At 43.3% G+C, this 11559-nt stretch overlaps 1 protein-coding gene and 1 pseudogene across 1 annotated transcript in view; both read right to left on the reverse strand.

Moving 5' to 3' along the window:
- Positions 1-11559, reverse strand: part of LOC127618950 (uncharacterized) — a 435826-nt gene that overhangs the window by 386553 nt on the left and 37714 nt on the right.
- LOC127618544 (zinc finger protein 493-like) overlaps positions 1-11559 on the reverse strand; it is a 162339-nt pseudogene that overhangs the window by 54908 nt on the left and 95872 nt on the right.

An 11559-nucleotide genomic window follows, 5' to 3' on the forward strand; every position in this document is an offset into this window, starting at 1 on the left:
AGACCTTGTATCGGCAGGATTCTGATTCTAACCAATGCAGCACCGTAGTTGAATCAGCCCAATATATGACTTGGTGTATGGGAATGGTCAGTTCAGTCTGTATCACTTTAGCCATCTGAGCTCCAGAAAGTGCAGCACACAACTCTAAGCGGGGCATAGATAGACTTTTACGGGGAGCCACTCTAGATCGAGCTAGGACAAAGGTGACATGGACTTTCCCACTGTCGTCTGTGACCCGAAGGTAGGCCACGGAACCATATACCCTCTCCGAAGCATCACAAAAGACATGGAGCTCCCGAACAGTGGAAGGGGTGTCAGCACTGCCAGTCGCATAAGTTCGAGGGAATTGCAGGCTGGTGATACTGGAAAGCTCTGCAACCCACTTGGACCATATCACACGCAGGTGTAGGGGTTCAATAAGGTCATCCCAGCCCAGGTTGTTTTTCCAGAGATCCTGGATAAGAGTTTTAGCCCTAGAGGTGAATGGGACTATGAAGCCCAGGGGGTCGAACTGGCTTGCCAAAGTTTTGTACAGATTCCTCATGGTGGGCTGAACAGGCTCTGCTATGCGGCTCTTATACCCGAGGGTGTCATCAAGGCAATTCCATTGTAGGCCGAGAGTAGGTTCTTGCATGTCAGTGCTACTCTGAGACAACCAGCACTCGCTACTAGCTGATCTGGCTTCCGATGGGAGGTGTTTGAGAACCGATGGTATATTGCACGCCCATTGCCTGATCTCGAAGCCTCCCTTTAGCAAAGACTGACGCAACCCATCTATTATGGCCCTGGCCTCACCTTGGTCGGGAGTACTGTGAAGACAGTTGTCGACGTAAAATGAGTTCTCCACAATGTCAGCTAAGCCAGCCATGGTGTCTTGGTGTTCCTGGGCATGGAACTGAAGGGCATAAATGGCGCAGCACGGACTGCAGGTCGTACCAAAGGGCAGTACCTGCCATTCATAGATGTCTGGGTCAGCTTCCCTATCCATGTTCCGCCAGATGAATCGCAGCACAGACTTGTCACCAGGTAACAAACGTACTTGGTGGAACATGCCTTTGATGTCCCCACTCACTGCAACCGCATGTTGTCTGAACCTCAGTATGACACCTAACAAAGATGGCCCCAGCGTTGGCCCTGGAAGGAGTTGTTCATTTAAGCTTTGTCCATGGTACTGGAAGGAACAGTTGAAGACTATTCGGTCCTTCCCATTATGATGCACCATGTGGTGCGGAATGAACCACGACTCTGTGGACTTGTCTGCCTCCTCTGGTGTTATCTTGGCAATGTAGCCTTCAGATTCCAGCTTTCGAATTTCAGAGCAGTAGGTTTGAGCTTGCTCAGGATTCTTGCCCAGTTTTCTCTCAATGTTTCTGAGACTGGGGAGCACAGCCTCTTTGTCTGCATAGAGCAAGGTGATAGGAATACGCCTTAGCAGCGGGGTAGCATACCGCTGGATACCATTTACTTCTACTCTGACTGTAGCAGACTGCAAGAGGTTGTAGGATTGTTGGTCTTGCTTTGATCTTACGATCAGCTTTTCATTGTATGGCAAGGTGTCAATTTGCCACAAGCGCTCCACATGTTGATACAACTCGTCACGTGTTGGGGCTGTCATTAGATGCAGGCATTGTTGCTGTCCTTTAGGGGGCTGAATCGGACACATTGGGCCTTGCAGTACCCAACCAAGCTTGGTACATATGGCAACGGGGCCACCTTCTGCTCCTTTACGGACTGGCTGAATAGGAGTCAGGAGCTGTGGCATATCAGACCCTATGAGGAGTAAGGGTTTCACTCTGTCTACAGACTGCAAGGGTAGACCTTTAAGGTGGCGATATGCTTTCTGGAGTGCTGCCACTGGGTAATTATGTTAAGCAAGGCTTAAAGCAGAGGCAGTAAAGGCATCACGAACGACATACCTTTCGGTGTGTTTGGTGATGGGAGAAACCTCCAAGGTTACTGTGGACCCTTCAAGTTTGGTATGACCTTGTTGGATAGTCTGGAGAGAAAGAACCTCTGGAACTCCATTCAACCCAAGCTGCTGAATTACTGGAGGAAGAACTATTGTTCTTTCTGAGCCATCATCTAGAACAGCATGAGCTTCTATCGTTTGGCCACCACTGTGCAAGAGGACTTTCACAACCTTAAGCATAACTTTCTGTGAGCGGTTGGGTCTGTCGAGATAGATTTGAGTGGATGGCAAACTCACTACAAGCACCGCTCTCGAAGTATCTCTGATAGAGTCATGCAGGACAGTCAGGTGCAGTTCTTTGCAGACTTTACAGGGTCGCTTGAGATTACAGGAGTCCACTGGATGATTCCGACCCCATTTCCAACAACGTTTACCCTCTGTGATCCAGGTGATGATCTGGGTAGTGGTCAACCTCTTGAATTTATCACATGAGTTTAGAAAGTGATCTTGGTTGTCGCAATGAGGACAGTAGGGCTTTGGTTTAGAAGTGGCTTTAGTTTGGGCCGGTCCAGAGGGCTTGGCAGCTCTCTCGGATGTCAGAAGTACAGGTGTTGTATGCTCTCGATGATATGAAGTGCCTTTACTCTTTACAGATGACTTTGTTGTGTCAAACTGAAACATGCTTGACTCGAGATGCGCTTTGCTTGTGACTTCTTTTGTAACCAAGCCGCTAAGTCAGGAAGAGTGTAGGTTCTATCCGTACCAGTTTGAAGGATACCATGGCTTAAACAGTATTCTACAAAGCCATCTCGGTAAGCGGGTGGCATCTTTCCCAGAAGACGGTCCACGTGAGAACCACACATAAGCTCATATCCGTACTGTCCCTCCAGCGTCCTCAGCATGCCCACCAGGGATTGCACAGATAAGGCGAACGAATCGAAGGCATTGGTATCACCCATTCTGAGCGGTGGAGTACTCATGATAGCACCTAATTCTGATTGCACAAGCTGCCTGGGCTGGCCATACTTCTCCTGCAAAGCTTGCAAGGCTGCAGTATATGGTTGTGGGTGGTGCATATAGGCCTTAGCCAACTGCTGAGCACTAGCAAACTTCAGGTGGCTTAGTAACACTTGGTATTTGTACTGCTCACTGATGTGAGTATGGTGACTTAATAGATTGTCTAAGGCCAATTTCAACAAAGCAAAGTCACTTTCTGTACCACTCTCAAACACTGGTAGTGTGGGCCGAGGGATACCGTAGGCTGCTGCCATCAGAAGCTCTGTTCCGGGTTGAGGTAAGTAACCAGTTTGGGGAACAGTTGGATGTGGATAAGGTTGAGGGCAGACGGGTGTAGTAGATGAGACTGTCACTCGCTGCTGAGGGGCTGGATAAAGCTGATTCTGGCTGATAGGTGGGGCTACATAGCTTGGTAATGGAGTGTTCACATCTGAGGTTGATGCCATAGTTGCAACAGGGAGTACAGGCTGCGATATCAAACCACTATCTGTGTGTGGTGTCGCAAACTGGGTGGCTGCTGCTTGCATGGGGTTGAATTGAGGTAGTGACACTGAGACTGGGTTGAGCTGCTGTGGGACAGGTGACATGTTCTCCACAGATGCGATGTGTGGTCTCCCTTGGACTTGAGTGGCTACACATGAAGACAATTGTGCTGTGAGACCTGGAACTCGTGCAGGCATAGTCGCTGGTAGTGCCAAATGAGGTAGCTTGGGTGTTGACTGAACTGTGCGTGTGTCCCTTAATGTGCTCTGTGCCTCTGTAACAGTCTGTGTGGCTTGCATCATGGAAGATGGGGGGCAGGAAGACTGGTGAAATACAGGTGAGTGGGCTGAGCTGGCATGTTGGAACTGTGATGGTGGCCCAGTTGTATCTGGTGATGCTTGAGGCTCTGGATCAGTCAAATTTATGTCTTGGCTGAGCAGGGAACTCACCAGCTTGGCCACCTCTAGATCAGCTTCTGCCTTTTTCAACTTGCGCCTTCGTTCTAACTGGTTAGATAAGGCCTCCTTTGCCATGAGTGCCTCTTACTGAGCACGTTGAGCCTCTTTAGCTTGGGTTTGTAGTCTCTGGTACTCTATTTCTACCAGCGTGTCTTCCTCCATTTGGTGAAGTAGGTCATCGTACTGTCGCTGTTTTATTTTCTCCTCCACTATGGCTGCCTGGCTGCTTGTGAGTGCAGATGTAGCTTGGACACCAGAGATAACAGAATGACAACTGGATCTGGAACGAGAGCTGGCTTTACTATAGGACGTTTTCCTCGACTGGCTCTTACGTTGACTGTGACAGCGAGAAGAAGCGGTTGGAGGAGGGTCCACAGGAGGTATGTAGCCAACTTCATAGTCACCCAGATGAGAAGGCAGTTTACTCTGTCTCTTGGGTCTATCCACTGTCTCTGATGCATCGCTAGCTGCTGTGTCCATACTGTTTACTGTTGCCACATCCGGCTCGAAGGACCAATATATTGCAGAGTAGCACCTCTGGCAACCTTTGTGAATTTACAGTTCTGTAGGTGGACAATTATGGACAGTGATTCCGGTAAGAGAATCAGGCACGGGAGAGGTTTATCTTCATCAAACTTCTCTTTAATAATGCTTGTCAGGCAGTAAGTGACATCCAGTTACAATCTCAAGTGGGTAGGGAGAATTATAAAACGTCATCACGTTGTGTTGTGGTCTGTAGAATATATAAATAAAGGAATACAGTATGAATACAACATCTCTGTACACAAATTACCTCACAAGGTATCAATAACTGGCTAAATAGTCATCACAAATGAATACACAAACTTTTAGATAACGAATAAACATATAACAAGATAAAACTTCAAATAAACAGCATGACGCAACATATAATAACAACATGATCATATGATTAGCGTCTCTCCGCGATCGCGCCGCGATAGTCATTTGCATATCTCGTTCGTCATTTGCTAAACATCTGACATTCACAATAACAAATACAAAGTGTTGACTAAACGATATCCACATAATTACTCACATTTGTTGCATGAACGCACAACATTGAACGGTATATGGAAGAGCGCATCTGGAACTAACTCTCGTATCAGTCTGCTGGAAGTAGCAACTATGATATTAGTCCGTCAGAAACCGCTGTCTGTTTTCCGATCCGGGACGGACTTTCTGACAAGACTCATTTGGCTTCAGACTGACGCGAGTCACGCGACGCCGGTTCAACGAATAACGTGATTGGCCAAATCAATTCAACAAGGTAACAACACAAGCGTTGATTGGATCTCACTCCGGCCAACGTTTGCGATCAGCTAGCGAAATTAAATCTATTTTTATACTTTAATGTGCAACAATTGGCGTTGGAAACAATCGGTAATCTTTTTGTGAATTATTCATACAGACAAATAAAAAAAAATGAGCCAGACAGCTGCTGGGTAACTATCAAATCAAAAACTAAACGAGATAGATGGACTCGGCCCACCGCCTATCGCGCTGCGGTTTTTGTTTCACGCTCTAGCAGTTAATAAACAGAACTGCATGCGTCTTGCGGAAGAACATTGTAACCGGCGCTACTTCTCTCCGTTTATGACTATGGACGAGTCACCCAGGTGCTGTGCTACTCCACAGCGGCGGCGACCCGCTGGACTAAAATAGTCCTAAAATAAACACTTATTATAGGTGTACCATGGTGATTCAGGATACTGACTCCAGTACTCACCGATATGGTTTCGGAATCGGAACAACTCTAGCTAAAAGGAAAGAAGTGTGAGACACAGCTTTGGAGCAACTTAGTTGATTCACAAAACTACATAACGGGTTCTCACTCCGCGTGTGTTTCGGGCTGGATGACGGTTGTGCTGAGCGGTGCAGGGACAGAGGAGAAGTAGAAGAAGAGAAGAGGATGATACCATTTGCTAGGCGGGGGTGTTTTCATTTTCATCCTTAACACATACATTTTAAACCACAAACTACGGAGTATGTTTTGGACATTATTAAACCTAGTCAAAGACGAACAAAAATGTTAGAATAACAACATTTCTTACTCCAAGTTTTAGGGGTGCTGAGCTCCTTCTTAGGGGTGCTGAAGGACCCCTAAAAAGGGGCTAGACTCGCCCTTGTCTTAAAGTGGTCACATAATATGATATTTATCTGTATTTATCCAATGAACAGCCTTCAAATTTGTACACAGATGTGTTAAAAAGCCATCCGTTTCCTTTTTTTTTTTTTTTACAGTTGATGTTTGTTTGCTCACGTAACTGTCAGCTGTCATAAATTATATCCCCATTAAAATAGGAAGCGTAATAAAAGTAGATTTAGATAAATAGTATATTTGCCCTGTGTAAATAACAATATATAGGAACTGTATCTGAAATAAATAAGAGGTGATAAATAAATACTAATACAACAGGCTGGAAAAATAGACACTTGTTCATTTTAATATCATTTACATTTATGCATTTGGCAGACGCTTTTATCCAAAGCGACTTACAGTGCAATTATTAGAGGGACAATCCCCCCAGAACAACCTGGAGTTAAGTGCCTTGCTCAAGGACACAATGATGGTGGCCTTGGGGTTCGAACCAGCGACCTTCTGATTAACAGCCCTGTGCTTTAGCCACTGCCACCACCACTCCACATATCATATATATTTTGAATGTGTTGACACTTGACACCGGAAGACACACCCTGAAAACTGCACCATTAGATCTGCTTCACGCATAAAAATTTGTTTTATTTTTCTCTCTCTCAAATGTAAACGAGTGTAAATATCAACATCATACTGTATGTCGAAAGGACTGATGTCACGTAAAACATGAGCTCAATGATGTCATAAAATATCGGTCTGCTTTTTTATTCCAATCGTTAATCCTTTATAAATATTTAGTTTGTATGTAGAGTTATGTCCTACCCGAGTTTAATGTGCAATACTCAAATATTTAGTAGTGCATAAATTGTGACTAAGTGCCCATTTACGATACTGGTCAACCGCCCTGTGCTGAAATATCAAACCTATACAGTTACATAGTGACATCAGACAACACACCTTATTCACAGCATCACAACTCATTTTAATGATATAAACAGCAATGTATTTAAATTTAACTGAACAGAGAACTAACTGTCCCAAATATGCTACATGTCTCATGTCAGCAGAAGGCCTGTCCGCAGTCCTACAACATTGGATGGTCACTGAACCTTTGATGCTTACATACAAGGCCGTTACTAGTCACAGGAGAATTAGGTGGTTGCCTCGGGCAGCACCATAGCTGAAGAGGCTGACACGGTCAAAAAGCGATCAAGGTGGACAACATTGTTTACTCTACATTATTTTACTGAAGTGTCTAAAAGTTCTGCACAGTACTGTAAATCCACACACACACACATGTTTTCTCAATTAATACAAAGACCTTCCTGAAGTGTCCTTTTCTCTTTTGTGAGAAATTCCATCCCCAGATAGCACATGTACATCTCTGAGATGTCCGTTTTATATATTTTTATCTGGAAAGCACTGCAATCTAAGGTGGTTTTCACACTGGGGACATTTGCTGCTGACCGAATTCAAGAGCGATTTTTCCTGACGACCCTCGCAGAATGTGAAACACAAGAAGAATGTGAAATTGATTTCTCTGTTTCTCATCCACACCTATCACATCGCTTCTGAAGATACTGATCTAACCACTAGAGTCTTATGGATTACTTTTATGCTGATTTATGTTTGTTTGTTTGTTTAGCTTTAAAATGTTGCCACCCATTCACTTGCATTGTATGGACCTACATCTGGGGTTGCATGAGTGTGAATTATCATTTCCCACAATCCACCACGGGGAAGACGTATGAGCTGGGAGTTCACTGCTTCCTTCACTCCTGCAATGGTTTATTTGATTCTGAATGTAGTAAATTACTTTTTGACAAATCATTACTTGATTAATATTACATATAGACAAAACATACAGATACATTTTAAAATGTACTCTTTATTTGATCAAACTTGTTTTCTCTTTATATTAACACACAGTATATATTAAAAATGACAAACAGAATGAAGTTTTATTTATTGACGTTTCTGCACCTTGACAGTCTCATCACGCGCAGCTGTAAACTTCCGCTCTCATAAAAGTCCCATTCAATAATCTCTCAATAAATTACACATTAATTCAAATTAAACCCAATAATGTAATGACAGTAACGCCACACATTGTAAAGAAGTATGTATTAGAAATGTACTTGAGTGAGAGTAAAAAGTTCCCACTTTTAGACATACTCTTGAAGTACATTTCCCCCAAAACGTTACTCAAGTAAATGTAACGCGTAACTACCCACCTCTGATGGCAAGCCAACCGAACTAGTCTGTAACTTGTGAATTGAATCAATTGTGCCATTAAGTGGTAAGACAATTTTATTAATTCAAAAGAGTCGATTGCCTGAAATGATTAATTCAAGAGTCAATCAAGTGTCGACTCACCATAGAAAAACCATAACCTGTTTTTAATATATCCTGGGTCGCATTTCCTTTTATGTTGCATAGTTTTGTTCATGGTTTTCAAGAACAAGGACATGTATCAAGTGACATGATTTTTGTTGTTGACGTCAACAAAAGTGACAAGACGTTTTCTCTCCCCCCCTTTTAAAAATGTATGAGCATATTTACTTATATGAGCCCTTTATTATCCCATTTGTTTCCTAATTTCTAACATAATTCAAACAGAACATACATATTACACAGGAGGAAAGGCCCCTTGTTGCCATGGTTAGGTCAGTGTAGCTAGTCTTAAATAATAGTAATAATAATAACAAATGATGCTATTTATGAAAAACTAAATATACTAGATGAAACACATCTTGAAACTTGAACTAAAAATGCCACTGTTGATATAAAATGAGGTCTAATAGATTCTACCTTTAGTTTATTTCACATGAAACTATAAAATTGTGTCAAAATATAACAGTTACTTTTACTCATGAAAAATCGAGGTATATGTATAATGATGTATATTGAATTTTTCTCATCAGTGCTGTTTGGCATGTCAGGGGTGTCTTCTGTTTGAGAGATTTGACTTGACTTCCTCCGTAATGCTTTAAACTAGAAAAGTCTCTGTTAGATAAGTTTGTCATCCAATGTATTTAATTTATTTGTTGATCTGCAATCCCAGTCTCGATACGGCTCAGCTCAGGGAAGAAAGAAATGACACAGAGAACCAATGCTATCAAATCCTTCTTCAACGTTTATTGCTTCAGCATTCTGTTATATGGTCCAGAAAAACCACATTCCACTGGACCCCCACCAATGAAATAGTTCTTTACCTTATATGGGGGTGACATACATGTTTGAGCTACGTGTGAAACGTGAGAGTAGAGAAAAAACACATTCCTAAAGAACACATCCTTTGAACAAGGAGAAGCTTTGCTTTGTGATGACACAGCAAGCTACATCACCCAGAGAAGTTGTTGAGAAGCATTAATTATTCCACAGTCTCACTAGAATTTAAATTGGTCACTTCAGTTTTGAGGTCTTGCGCTCCGAGATATCGAAGGAAGCCCCGTTGCACGCGCCAGAGAGAAGAGCAGATCATGATCGCGAGCTCGTTACACTTGTGCGGAAGTGCAGATTGAGAAGCCTTTAGCTGATTGCGAGATTATCATTAAATCTACAGACCTGAATAGGGTATCACTTGGGGGGCTGCCGAAATATCTTCAATGGGAGAACCATGGCATTGTTCTTTCCCTGCTGTCCACGACCCAGTCCAAATAGACCACCAGTTGAGAAACACTACTTTAACACACACTCACTTAAGTCAGACCCCCTCGCCTCTCTCTGACATTTTCTGCACTGCATGTGTGTGTTGCGCAAGTTGACGAGTCTGACAGTCGAGGAGGAAAGGAGATGCGCATGCGCAGGTCAGATTCTCCGTCCGGTTGCATTTTTTTCTCAATCCCATAGATAAGCAAATGTACATAATATGAAAACCATCAATTTTCATACCATGGTATACCATGAAACCGGTATACCACAGCAACCCTACTTGATACACAATATAACACACTATTATAATCCATCTCTGCCCAGACGTAAACCTTTTACTTGTGTTGCGTGAGGACGCGGGTAGAATGTGTGCTTCTTCTGTCGTTTCACTTTGACTCGGTTAAGCTCAGGTGATGACGGTAGGACGTTTCATTGCTCTGTCGGTGGGCGGTACGGCGGCTGATTCTCTGAGGGTTGGCGGACATATCGGCGAAGTCAACTCGGTTGAAGGAAGAGAAATCATCTTTATTTCTGCAGGAAAAAGGGTGAGACGTGGATTGCTCAGCGGCCTCCTTCGGATCCATCAGTGTACTCGTTGGAACACCGAGAAATCTCGGCTCGACCACAAAGATGGAGATTGTATGGCCAAAGTTCAGGTATATACGTTACTTCCTTGGACAACGAGGCTACACCTGGGAGACGCAGGGCTGCAATTACACGTGGTGCATACTGTCGCTGGAAGCAAAGCTTAGAAGGATCTCTGAGGTATTATAGTCTCAATGATGTCATGGATGAAGAGTGTTCTGTTCTGTTTCATCTAACAGGAGTTGAGAGTTCAATCCTTCACAATTACATACATAGGTGTAAAGTGAGCAAGGCTTGATGGGATCTGTAGTCTGTTTGGACTCCCTTTGTTTTGTGTTATCAGGCTTTGAGTGTTCCTACAGGCCGAAGTCAGGATTTATGACTGTACTGTATGTAGTCCTGCCTTTGTCTCCTATTGGAGTACATGAGGCCCAACACTAATTTTAGTCAATTCAAACACTAGACACAACCTCAAATTATGAATGATTGGCTTTAATAATGACATCAGAAGTATGTTAACACACAGCAGGCAAGTCAATATACACTTGAAATAATCAGTTTAACAAAATATTGTATTATTTATCTTATCATTAAAATGGGGGAAGAGGTTTTGCAGATGCAGGACACCATACTGGGACCTTATAAGAGCTGTTGATGTGCAAGATTAGCTGCCAATAGAGCTGAACAATTAATCTTTCAAAGATCACAATCTCGATTAGATATTAAGCAATTTCGGATTTGGGTCGGGTCATAAAATCTAACGGTATCATTCGGGCTGGGAAGGCTCGGACCACACATCTCGGGTACGGGTCAGGTTTAATTTTAAGACCCCTGCAGACCTCTACTACTTAGGCAAATCTTTCCATGTGTATGTAGATTACTTAATTGGCTGAAATTCTTCCCACATGAAGAGCATTGGTATGGTTTCTCTCCGGTATGGATTCTCTCATAAATATTTTGGTTTTGTGGCTGAGTCAAAGTCTTTTCAAAGTGTGAGACAAACTTTTTTGGTTTCCTTCCCTTGTCCCCTCCCTCATCCAGGTAGACAGAGATGACCTGCCAGCAGATGGGGGGTCATGTATTTTCAGGGTTTGTGGCGCGGTGGTCACGTAGTGGGCTAGTAAGCAGAAGAAATAGTAAGCAGAAGGTTGATGGCTTGATTCCCACAGCCACCACCACTGTGTGCACTGTAAGTCACTTTGGATAAAATCATCTGCCAAGTAGATCAATGTTTTTCCAGTGTGAGCACTTGTAAGGTTTCTCTCCAGTGTGAATTCTCTCATGTATTTTCAGGTGTGGTGATCGAGTGAAACTCTTTCCACAGTGTGAGCACTTGT

Source organism: Xyrauchen texanus, chromosome 25 (genome assembly GCF_025860055.1).
Source record: "Xyrauchen texanus isolate HMW12.3.18 chromosome 25, RBS_HiC_50CHRs, whole genome shotgun sequence".
Taxonomy (NCBI): domain Eukaryota; kingdom Metazoa; phylum Chordata; class Actinopteri; order Cypriniformes; family Catostomidae; genus Xyrauchen; species Xyrauchen texanus.